Source organism: Gavialis gangeticus, unplaced genomic scaffold, assembly GCF_001723915.1.
Source record: "Gavialis gangeticus isolate Ggan-Ray unplaced genomic scaffold, GavGan_comp1, whole genome shotgun sequence".
In the NCBI taxonomy this organism is placed as follows: Eukaryota; Metazoa; Chordata; order Crocodylia; family Gavialidae; genus Gavialis; species Gavialis gangeticus.
In genome coordinates this window covers 46,616,106-46,628,073 of record NW_017729034.1, presented here as the reverse complement: position 1 = coordinate 46,628,073, position 11,968 = coordinate 46,616,106, and the positions used below count along the sequence as shown (strand labels likewise).

Genomic DNA, 11,968 nt, shown 5'->3' with positions numbered 1-11,968 from the left:
ACCAGCAGTTTTAAATACATCCAGTCCCTCCAGAAGTTCCCTGACTAGATCCTCACTGACCTTTGGCCTAGGTGCGCCTACCCTGGGGCCTGAGGGGGGCACAGTGTGGGGGCTTATCTGGTCCCTGCTCAGGAAAATGAAGGCAAAGAAGTTGTTAAGTAGGTTAGCTTTGTTGTCTGGTGTGACGACCAAATTTCCTAACATGTCTTGCAGGGGCCCCACATTACCTGGTACCTTCTTTTTGTCCCCTATGTATTTAAAAAAGGACTTCTTGTTTTCCTTGATCTGGGTAGCTAGTCCCAGTTCCATCTCCGCCTTGGCCTTCCTGACTGCCCCACTGCATCCCAAGCAACTGCAGTATAGTCCTCCCTGGTGATGGCCCCTCCCTTCCATTGGGTGTATGCCTCCTTTTTAGCCAGGAGACATTCCTGGATGCTTTTGGTGAGCCATCAATTGGTGGCCTACAAAGCACTCTCTGCATCTGCAGCAGCCAGAATGAGTGAAGCCAGGCAATCCCACACAATAGCTGCCTGACCACCATTTGTTGCTGTTCTAAGGGTGCACTGTACCTTGATTTCCTATGTCTTTGTCTGACCACTGTCTCTCTCACTTCCTGCATTTTCTCAGACCACGAGTCACTGAAAACCTCACCCCTGGTTTTGAAAATATTGTGGAACACACAGGCTGCTGTACTGAAAGAAGTAATGTTTTGTGGCTCCACCTTGAGGCTGTAATTCATTGACCTCCACTGTGCTCTCAGATGGCCAAAGGCACATTCAACAGTCATATGATATTTGCTGCGCTGGTAGTTAAATATGGACTTTTGCAGTCAGTAACTTGTCCTTTATGTGACTTCATGAGCTGGGGCAGGAGGGGGTAAGCTGCATCCGCTACAATCACTGCATCGGGGAGCCTGAGCGCATATTGACCTTTCTCCATCATGCCAGGCAGTAGTGAGTTTTGAAAGACATGCACCTCATAAGTGCTCTGCCCAGCCTGTATAAATGCTAGTGAGGCATCATCAGTGATCAACCATAGCTTGGAGGATCACAGAGGCAAATGCCTTCCTATTGACAAATGCCTAGCTCTCCTGGGATGGGGATAGGACAGGAATGTGTGCACTGTCCAGTGTACCCACACAGTTAAGGAACCTCATGGTCTTGAAGCCTGCAACAACTTCCCAGGGTTTCACAGGCAGATAAAGTTGTTCACTGTGATGTCCTGCATCAGCCAGCATACCTCATGTGCTGCCACCCTGGCCATGCAGGGAGCCAGGCCAAATTGGTTTTCTGCAAAGCAGAGGTGGGTGGAGGGTGCCCAGTTTCATGATGGCCACGGCCACTCTCTTTTCTGGTGCAATTGGCTGACGCATGGCAGTCTCCTGGTGCTGAATGTGCAGAGTCAGCATCTAGGAGTATGAGAAGTGGGTAGTATTTGATTTGGATTCAGATTCAGATTTGGCCTCTTTTGGGGGGCAGTGATTCAATTGGCTGATTCATATCACTGTCCCAATTCAATTCAGCCAAATCTGAATCTGAATATTCAATTCTGATTCAGAGAATCAGCAATTCAGCCATAGACACAGCTTGATATGTTTTTTTCTATGTACCTCGAGGTACCAGGCATGGGTCATGAATGCTGAGATGGTGGGATGGATGAAGAGTCCCATGGGAGTGCGGGGGTGGGGAGGGTCCCCTGTCAAATGCATAGGAGACCCCCCCCCCGCACCCTTCCGGCTCAGTGATCGGCTGCAGAGGGGTGTGAGTGGTCCCCCATGCACTACGCAGCGGACCCAGAAATGGAACAGAAGTACTTTTGGTCCACTTCCAGGTCTACTGCTGAGCACACGGGGGACTCCCCTGCACTTCCGTGGGATGCTCCATCTGCCTCACCATCTTGGCGTTTACAAGCCATGCTTGGTACCTCAAGGTATGTAGAAAAAACATATAAATCTGTGTCTCCGGCTGAATCATTGAATCTTTCCAAATTGATTCAGAGGTTTCTGATTTGATTCAGAGAGATTAATGGGTTTCCAAATTTGATTTGGGTTTGGAGATTTGGCTGCCGAATCTCCTCCAAATCAAATCAGTCACTGAAGCTTCACACACCCCTATCAGCATCAAGACTATGTGGAAAAATGTGTCCCTACTCATGCTGATCATCCCAAGATGAGAGTATGTTGCATTCCCTTCAGTCAGTGTGTGTCCAGACTTTGCGATCATTGCCTTATAAGTTGACCCACAGAAACTTGTGAATCTCAAAATCCATGGATATCTTTCAGTTCTCCAACTGCAGCTGATGGGACACTGTTACATATAACAAGGCATGTGAAGCTGCTACCCTGCATTGGTGCCTCTGTACAAGGGTCATCATAGCATGCGTTGTGTTCAGTAGCTGCATTTGTGCATTATCAAGTGCCTCCAGGCTCTTGTTGGACATCTCCAGAGCACCACTTGATGGCACTAAGAGGGTTAACTAGGTACAGCTTTTGAACAGGACGATTAGCATTATAACAGTCATGCTCTTTAAATTTCAATTCTTAACCTACACAGCTCCAGTTCCTATAAACACGCCTCCTGTAAAAACTGGGATGTCCAATGACCCCATAAACCTGTTATCTACCCACAGCTTTAGTACATAGCACCTAATGGAACAGTGACCACACCTGCCATGAATTTTCACCACAGCAAACCCCTTAAAACTGGCAGTAGCCAGGGGAAGAAAGGTGGTTGTGAGATCCCCGTGCCTTCTGTTTTGAACAGGTCCCATTAGCACATTGAGATCTATGCCATCCATCAAGATGCCAGAAACACCAAGTAAATCACAGTCCCAATTGTCTGAAGTCTCCAAATACCCTGGGGGGGTTTTTTCCCATGACATGCATTCAGTGGAAAAAAGGGGGCACTGAGCAGAATGCTGAAATGGCCGAACCGTGAATTAAGGGGTGGAGTGGCAAGTAGCAGGAAATTAGTCTAAATAGCATTACTAGCCCTGCTCTTTACATTTCAGTTCCTACACATCCCTGTAACTGCACCTCCTTTAAAAACTCGGGGAGTCTGGAGACCCCAGAAACCCATCATCTGCTAAAATCCATTAAGAGCTCAAGCTCTTAACCTGTCAAGTATTTAGCAGTAAAAAGGCAGGTGCAGAGCAGAAGACTAACTGAAAGAACCTTGATTTCCCCTTCCCTCCCCCCCTCCATAACTTAGTACACCCCAGGAGCACAGTTTAGCAACTGATAGGTTGGACATTGTGGTGGAGGGGAGTGGGGGTATGCTTGAAGGCTCAGCAGCAATTCCTTTTAAACAAGCTGCATTGCAGGCAGGCCATGAAATTCAGATGTTATTGACAGCGTGCCATTAAGACCTATTGTTCAGAAAAATGGGTGAATCTGGGGGACAATTTGGGACAGACTAGGCATTTCCATGGTGTTCTTTTAGGAAAGGTTACTTGAGCAGATTGATGTGAGTGCCAGTACTAAGGCACAGTTCACACCTGTATATAGGTATGCATATATTGCAAGTCAGACCAACACAAAAAGGTTCCATAGAAATGTCTATATAACTGCTCTGAGCTGTGGTCAGAAAGCATCTGGTGACTCAGGTCAAAGCATAACGAGCCCTCTCTGTGACTCACTTTGGCCCTGAAAATGTACTCGATAGAGATACAAAATAAGAAGCAATATCTGCCAGTCTTTGAGGAACAGCCAAATACATCTCAAAGCTGTGGCCCCAAGCGGGCCCATGATGACCTGGAGGCTTTGATTGAAATTTGGTGGGAACAAAAAGTTCTGGTGCAGCTGGAAAATCAACAAAATAAGCCAGTTTATGCATCCATTGCTGAGCAAATTAATAAGCATGGCCACAATCGTGACTGGGCCCAGTGCGTCAGCAAGATAAAGGCCATGAAATGTGCTTTCCATTGCCAAGGACTAGAATTCTTGTTTGAGGACTCAACATATAGTAGCCCCATTCTGTCATAAGCTGTCTAGCATTCTTGTGAAGGATGCAGGAGGTGCTTACTTCCAATCCTTTGACACAACAGGGTGCAGCATGACTGAGCTAGCAAGAGTCCATACACTGTCCTGCCACTGGAGTGGGCAGTGTGATAGGCATTGCATAGCCTTCAGGATGCTAGTTGGAGGTGGGAGACAAGTACAGCAGCTACAGGACATGGAGAACCAAGATAAAGTTGTCTTCACCATGACCCCACTCTCCCCTGGGGTCTTTCCTTAATATCTCAGAGGAGGAGGATGCATTAGACTCCATGATCATACTGACCCTGGACACCAGAAATTCTTGAGACCCAAAGATCAGTGTCAGTGCCATAGATGCCCAAGGATCCATGCCCAGAGACTTGTAAGTTGTGGGGAAGGGGCATTAGATCAGTTTGGGTGACTAGGGCTTACATGGACCTAGCCTTGTTTTTGCACCAGGACCAAGTGCTGCAAGAAAGGAGGGAGGGCGTTAATGTTAGAAGCAGCAAATATGTCTGCTTCTTGCAGTCATGCAATTTTCCCCATACATGGGGGTGGACGTGCTGGGCCGTCTCTTAAAGTTGCATGTGGGGGGGGAGGTGGGGGGAAGCATTAATTTGTTTACTGGCAGGAATTTTTGCTGCTGAGAGATGTACAATGATCTGCTTAGTGGAGTGTGGAGTATGCATCTGGGCTCCTTCATAATCATCCTTTGTGCGTGGCTGCATTAATTCACCAAGTGGCAGGGATAATGCCTCGCGATCACCAATAGTCAGTTCAGTACAGGAAGTAGGGATGAGATCTTTGATCAACACCTTGAATGTGCACCCAAAGCAGAAACACCAGCACAGGTTGGAGCTGAGCAAATGTGTGAACACTACCACAGGCAGCAATGGTAAAGAGAAGGCATGATGCAGGCTTTGGTGGCAGCCTCTGGATCGCAAGTATGGTCTGTGGATGATTGACAGGATTAAATCCATGTGGCATTCTGAAAAATTGAAGACCAAGAGAGTGCAGCTCACCTGGACATCATGGATCAGCCCCACATAGCAACAACCTCAGTGACAGGCACTGTGCCTGCAAGTGAGGGGCACCCCTCCTTCAGCTGGGAAAGGAAAGTGCCTGCCCACTTTAGGGACCAAGGGGCAAGTGTGAGAGGAGGAATGGGTGGGGGAAAAAAGCCAATGCCAAGTGCTTGGTTCTTAGCTGTTAGTGAACATCACTATGATTTACAGACAAAGGAGGACGGGTGAGACAGAGGGTGTATGATGGTGGGGCAGGAAGAGGCAATGATGAGTGGTGGGTTTTTAGCTGTTAGTGGTCTGCTGATGCTTCTGTAGCAAGTGGGGGGAGTAGGCATTGTGTTCATTCATTTTTTCTGTTCCGCTTTGTTTTACTGACAATAAAATAAATACTTAGGTGAAATTAAAATGACTTTGCATCCATGTTTGTCTGCTGACATGGGAAAGGTTGTAGAGGTATGGCCCACCCATGCTTCCCCTGGTTGCCCCCCTCCTACTACATGTAGAGAGCTGGCAGGGAAACAGTTCAAAATGTTATTGAGCAGCACATGGCCCCAGAGCTGGGTGAGCACTAGCTTCTCACATACCAAGGAAGGCATTGATGCCAACAGTGATGTCCTCCTTAGCAGCAGGGGCCAGAAACATGTAGCACTGTGACAGGTATCCAGCTAATGGTGTGGAGTGCAGAACCTCAACCAGCAGTCCACTTCCCTCCATGCATAAATCTGGGGGCACATGCCCCCCATGCCTCTCCTGGGGGTTCATGCAGCAGTGGGAGCCCCCCCCTCCATGCCCCTGGATGAGCCACCCATGGCTCCAACCATCCCATGACCTGGTCCAGGGCCCCATTCGCCCCTGCCTCACTCCCTCCCTCACTGTGGGGGCCTGGATCTGCCACCCTGAGGCCCCATCCCTCCCCCATGCCCTTTCCCCTTTACAGACTTGCCTGCTGGTCACTGCTCCACAAACCACTGGCTGCGTTCCTGGCCATCTGCAGCAGGCTTTGGCTGTGTGTCTGTGTCTGTGCACGCCTCTCCTCCTTCCCCCCGCATGCTGCAGCCTCTGAGAGCCGACACCCAGGCTGCCTTGCAGTCCTTTGCATTGCCACCACTACTCTACTTTTGGGGGTGCTAAACCCATTAGTTCCAGCCTTCCACTACCTATGGTGGAGAGGCTGGAGCTTTCAAGGCTGAGGCTTTTATTATTGTGACCAGAGACCAGCATCAAGCTGTTTAGAGCATCAAACTGACCAAAGACCAACATGAAGCTAACCTGGGGTCAACACACAACTTCCCCACCTTCCACAAGTTATCAACCCCCACCCCCATCCACAGTCCTCCTCTTAAGAAGAGACAATGTGAAGTGCAAAATCCAACAAAGCAAGTAGAAAGCTTTATTGACAACCAACAAACATTTTAAAAAAGAAACAAACCACAGAACAACTCCTTTAAGATAGTGATTTATAATCAGTGTGAATTACTATGAATTACTGTAAAAGTGCATGAATAGTGAAAAAACATAACGACAATAATGGTGCCACTACTGTAACAATTACAATAACATCCCACTTACTGTAATAGCACATGAATTGTGAAAAAATGAAATGCCCAATAACCAATATAACTAAAAGAACCTGGCCTAAGGTGGACTTATGTTCAAAGCTTGACAGAGAATTATCGGATCACAGAGAATGGATCTGTGCTCACTGTTGCTGCTCCCTTGCAGGGGTAGATACAGGGCCAAGTGCAGGGCAGGGCCAACGACCACCAGGTATAGAATCAATACCAGTACAGCCGTCAGTATTTTCCAGTTCTGCCGGGTCTTGGAATGCCTCCTGGACTCAGCAGAGTTCCTTTTGTGCTGGATGGCCATGATGCTTCCCATAGCATGATGGACCTGTCTGACCAGCTTGTGCAGCCACTGCTCACACTCCCTAAGGGCATTCTCCAGCCTGTTGGTTCTTGCATTGGCTGCAGCCTGCCTTGGTTGCCTGTCTATCCTTGGTGGTGGCATTGGAATCAGAGCTGAAAATCAAGAAATGCAGAAAATAGGGTGAATTAAGGATGCTTGCCACTCTAAAAAGATGCACTTAGTGAATCTTGTGACTAGAAAAGAAGCAGTCTGACCAACATGCCCGAAAAGAGGTGCCTGTCTGTGGGAAGTAGCAGGCCCTGAGTGACTGTAAACAAGTGCTATCCTGCTTTAAACACATGGCTGCAAATATGTCCTCCTCCACCCCTTCACCTCAAGTCCATTCTGTTCTCCACTGAACATCAGACATCTTCGATCAATACCGCCCCCCGGGAGCTTTGCACTCAATTTATAAGTCTTGAGGTAACCTGGCCAAGGGAAGTGCACCCCCCTCTCACCCTGTAGTGGTAGGACAGTGCGTGATGTGATCATCACCACTGTCACAATGAAAATGGGAGTGGGGAGGGATTACAAGGACAAAAGGAATAAGAATAATGGTGGGGGGAGAGGGGGGGAAATGGGAGGATGCTCATACCACGTTGCTGGAACTGAGGTCTTTTGGGATCCTTTGGAATCCATGTCTGGCATAGATAGCTGTATGTCCCTGGTGTGTGTACTTCTTGCCTGTTCAGTGGAGAACTCTTGCTCTGAGGCTCTCAAAGGAGAATGTTAAAATGGCCCAGTAAACTTTGAGGACCCATTAAACTCCTATAAGGTGTTAATTGCTCAGAGCAGAACACATCCAACAGGGCCAGAGCTCATCTCTCCTGTTATTGCAAGAGACTGACCACAAAAAATCCCTGTCCATGACTGGCACAACAGCAGGCTAAAGTGAGGCTAAACAGTGACCCATGTGTGAAGACACTGCTCCCAGGGGTCACTGGCTGACAGACTATCCAGCCTCCTGAGAGCCCACCTGCCCCCTCCCTAGAGCGGGGCAGGCACAAGCCTCAGGTCTGGCTTGTACCTCAAGGCTGAGTCACCAGGGCAAACCAGGAAAAGTATCTGCTGCCCTGGAACTGCCAGTCAGCTTTGGGAGAGGGGAAGGAGGGGCTGCACACCTAGGGTATTTGGTGGTCACCAGGGAAGGGGGCTCTGGCATAGCAACTCTGTGTATCTTACAGCATGCTCATTCTGGATGCCATGGAACAGTGCTAGTCTTCTCAGTGACCCGTGTGTCAAGAAACTGCTCCCAGTGGGACATGGTGTGAAATGCCGTGTATTTGAAAAATAGTCAGTGAGGCAATGAATGGTGATGGAACTCACCTGCTATTCATAAAGCGATTGTGTTGTAGGTTTGTGATGGGGTTCACAGAACACCACTTGTTGGTTTCACGTTAAAGCAGTGAGCCAAGTAATGGTGTTTTGGGCAGGTGTCAAGCTGCAGCCAGCCAAAATGATTTTGAGGTAACCTGTGAGCAAAAGAAGTTCACACCCCTCCAACCCTGGAGTGTCTGTGCAAAGTTTGGACAACAGACATGCTACACATGTGATGCAACCTTTGGCACCAGACAGAGGGGTTCACCTGCTGGGACATTTAGGGGGCCAGGCAGAGTTGAGCCAGGGAGGTGTGGTTTGACTGCATAGAAAGGCTGTGTATCTTATAGGCATGCTCATTCTGGAACAGTGCTAGGCTGCCCAGTGACCCTTATGTCAAGACACCACTCCCAGCAGGACATGGTGTGAAATGCTGTGCATTTGAGAAATAGCTGGTGAGGGAATTAATGGTGGTAGAACTCACCTGCTATTCATAAAGCAGCTACACTTTAGGCTAGTGATGGGGTTCAGAGAACACCACTTGTCAGGTTTATATAAAAGCAGTGAGTGAATTAATGGGGTTATGGGAGGCAATTACACTGCAGCCAGTTGAAAAGGGATGTTTTAGAGATACAGGGTGGGGAGTCACAGGTCCCACTCCCAACAAGACTTGTTTCATGTAACCACTCCTCCTCTGGCTGGAGTAGGACATACCCAACAGGGCTAGAGATGAGCTCCCTGTTGTTGAAAAGACTGACAGTTATTCAGACAGTAAGGGAAATTTGGGGACCCATAAACCTCCTATCAGATGTTAAATGCTCAGAGTAGAACACACCCAACAGAGCCAGAGCTCCCCTCCCCTGTTTTTGTAAAGACTGAGAGCTGGACAGTTGTCCAGGCAGCAAGGGAACCCATTAACCTCCTATTAGCTGTTAAATGCCCAGAGGAGAAGCCTATAATAGCATGCTTCAGTGTGCAGGATTTCTATAATAGCACAGAGGTGGTCAGGGTACCACACACAGCACATTATACCCAATAATGGAGAAGGGAGCACATACACAGGAGACACTGATCAATCTCCAAAAGAGACCAGGATCACCCTAATCTTCCATCACTGAAGACACCCACCCACCAAACCAAGTGAAACAGGAGATGACAAGCAAAAATGGTTTCTTTGAATTACTTATTTAATGAAGTAAGGAAATAAGGTGAACAGTAGATATATTCATGTTGGCCTCTGCAGCTACACCTGGCATCCTAAAACATTATTACACAAAAATACATGCAAAAAGGGGGTTCAAAATACAAAAAGTGTAGTGACAATTGGTCAAAGGGATTCAGTACACATAATTAACATGTACACATGACAGATTTATGACTGCATCATTGCAAATTGCAATCAGGATGTGGTTTAGTTTTGTAACAATGGCTGTGTGTAGACAAAACAAGGGGCATGTATGCATGCAATTTTAAAGCAGGCTAAATGCTTTTGCATCACTTTAATGGTGTCAGTGTTTGCATGCTTCGGTGTTGTATTGTGCTAATTCCAGCCACTATAGGAAATTTGGCAGTGTAGTGCACCTTAAATGACTTGGGGTACAGCAAACTAAAACTCCTCCAACAAGGTTTAGTTTGCTGTGTCTACAGCTATGAAGTGAAGCACTAGGTTCTGTGCAGGTCCATGGCTCTGCTGAGGCCCTGCAGGCAGCCTGGCAGCAGCCCGGGAACACAGGCTTTGCCCAAGAGAAGTGGTGAGCCTGACTTCATTTGGGGGGTTTTGCCCTCTGGAGCCTGCCTGACTGCCTGAGCTGCACAGGGCCTTGTGCTTCCCTCCGCAGCTGCGATGCCCCTTGGGACTGCCCAAGCCAGGTGCCTGTGGGTGGGTGCTGCCTGGCAGGGGCTGCCACTGCCATGGAGTGAAGCACTGCCCCCCTGCCCCACAGCCCAGGGACCGCTCTGCCCGCCAGCAGCTTGCCCTCCCCTCCCCATCACCGGAGAGGCAGGTAAGTCAGCAGGGTGTGTGCACGACACGGGAGTTTAATTGGTCCTAAATTGAAGCAATATTTTTAAAAACCCAAGACTTCAGTTTAGGACACCCCGTTTTGTCTACACGCGCCCAATGAGATCTAATATAAAACCTCCAAAACTTGCATACATGTAAAGTGTGATGCCATTAAGCAACACAAAGGGAAATTTTTGTCATGCGTACATCATCTCACCATCACTTATACAAGTGCCCATGGTGCCTTTTTGTCATTCTAGAAATTTACTATATGAATAAATACCTCTTGGCACTGGGTAAAGGGCTTATTTTATTTTGTCTTATTAGAGTACCTGAAAAATGCTTTAATGTATTGGACAATCTGGACCCAGGGTGTTTTCCTTGCTTAAAACCACTGAGTACAATATAAAAATCAGGTGCACAAAAAGCTACCGAAGTCCTAAATATTAGTATGTTTGTTTTTTTCCCTCTTCCCCCACCTCAGTTGAAAGGAAACCTCAAGGCCTCATCTGGTTTCGTCTTTTCTGCATCTACTGTGCATTTCATTAATTCTCTTTCTGTGTCTCTTTTGCTTTTTTTGCAGCCCACATATTGATACATTCCCCTTTTTGTTTCCAAGAGAGGATTTCACAGAATTACAGAGTGCCTGATCCAACCAATCACTTTGATGTTCTTCACTAGACTATGTAGGTAAAACTCAAGATATATTATAATCAGTTTCTTTTCTTGTTTGCAGTGTTTCAATGAATGCTTGTTTTTTTCCAGCAAAGACTGATTGTTATGAGAAGTAAGGTTCATATGAAATTCAAGGGACCACATCAAACATTAAGTCATTCACTGTAATTTTGACATTGGTTGCATTTTAGCATGATGCTATGGATTCCATCTTGAATATATTCTTGCTCATTCATCTGCTTCTCTTGTCATATCTGCTATAAGAGTTTATTTACCTTGGAAGCACAGGAGTGATTGTCTGAGCTAGCTTTTAAATAATTTATTTGGATATTATTAGCAGTCCAGTTAAGGCAGCAATTAAACTCACTGAAATTTTGTGAAAACCTGCTCAAGAAACTGGGTAAATGCAGTGACTGCAGTATACACAAACCTTAAGGAGAAAAAAGTTCAGTGGTAATGTTAGTGTTTAGGGGGAAGTCTTCTGGAGAAAGTGTTTCTATTGTACTGTTGTAATTAATCCTGAGCTTCTGAGAGAAACTTAAGTGGACCTATTTATAATGTCTTCCTTGAATTTCAATCAAGTCTGAAAGTTTAATCTATAATCCACCAAAAAAACTTCCCCACAAAAAGTGTTGGTCTTTGTTTAGGCCAAAAATGGAGAAAGGTTGAAAATATTCTGTATGAAGTTCCTGATCCCAAAATGGGACAGAGGGGTTTCTCCTGCTTCTACCTACTGAAATATCAACATCTTGAATATGATAGCACAGCTGGCATTCCTCAAATGCAGTTGTTCTAGGCTGTTACTTGTTCAAGTTGTATCAAGCTATTCACTACTACTTGTTAGATTTGTGTGTGTGCGCATGTGTGTGTACAAATTTCATCAGTAATGAAGCTGTATGTGACACAGGGCTGTCTTGAGGCCCATCATGGCATCAGCCCACCCACCTGTCTGAGGCAGTCCACCTTGCCTCACCTGCCATGCCTTTGATGTTTCCACAAAAACAGGTGTGTATATGCAGGAGGCTGCCCATTTGGTTGTCCTGATGCCAAAGGTGAAATACATGG

General features: G+C 46.9%; 1 protein-coding gene across 1 annotated transcript in view; it reads left to right on the top strand.

Annotated features, from left to right (window-relative positions):
• Window positions 1-10,805: 10,805 nt before the first annotated feature.
• The window catches only part of CHRM3 (cholinergic receptor muscarinic 3), a 341,501-nt gene continuing 340,338 nt past the window's right edge, over window positions 10,806-11,968 (top strand). The window contains exon 1 of the mRNA XM_019527638.1: window positions 10,806-10,914. The gene's annotated coding sequence lies outside the window, so the exon portion shown is untranslated. The remainder of the gene's footprint in view (window positions 10,915-11,968) is intronic.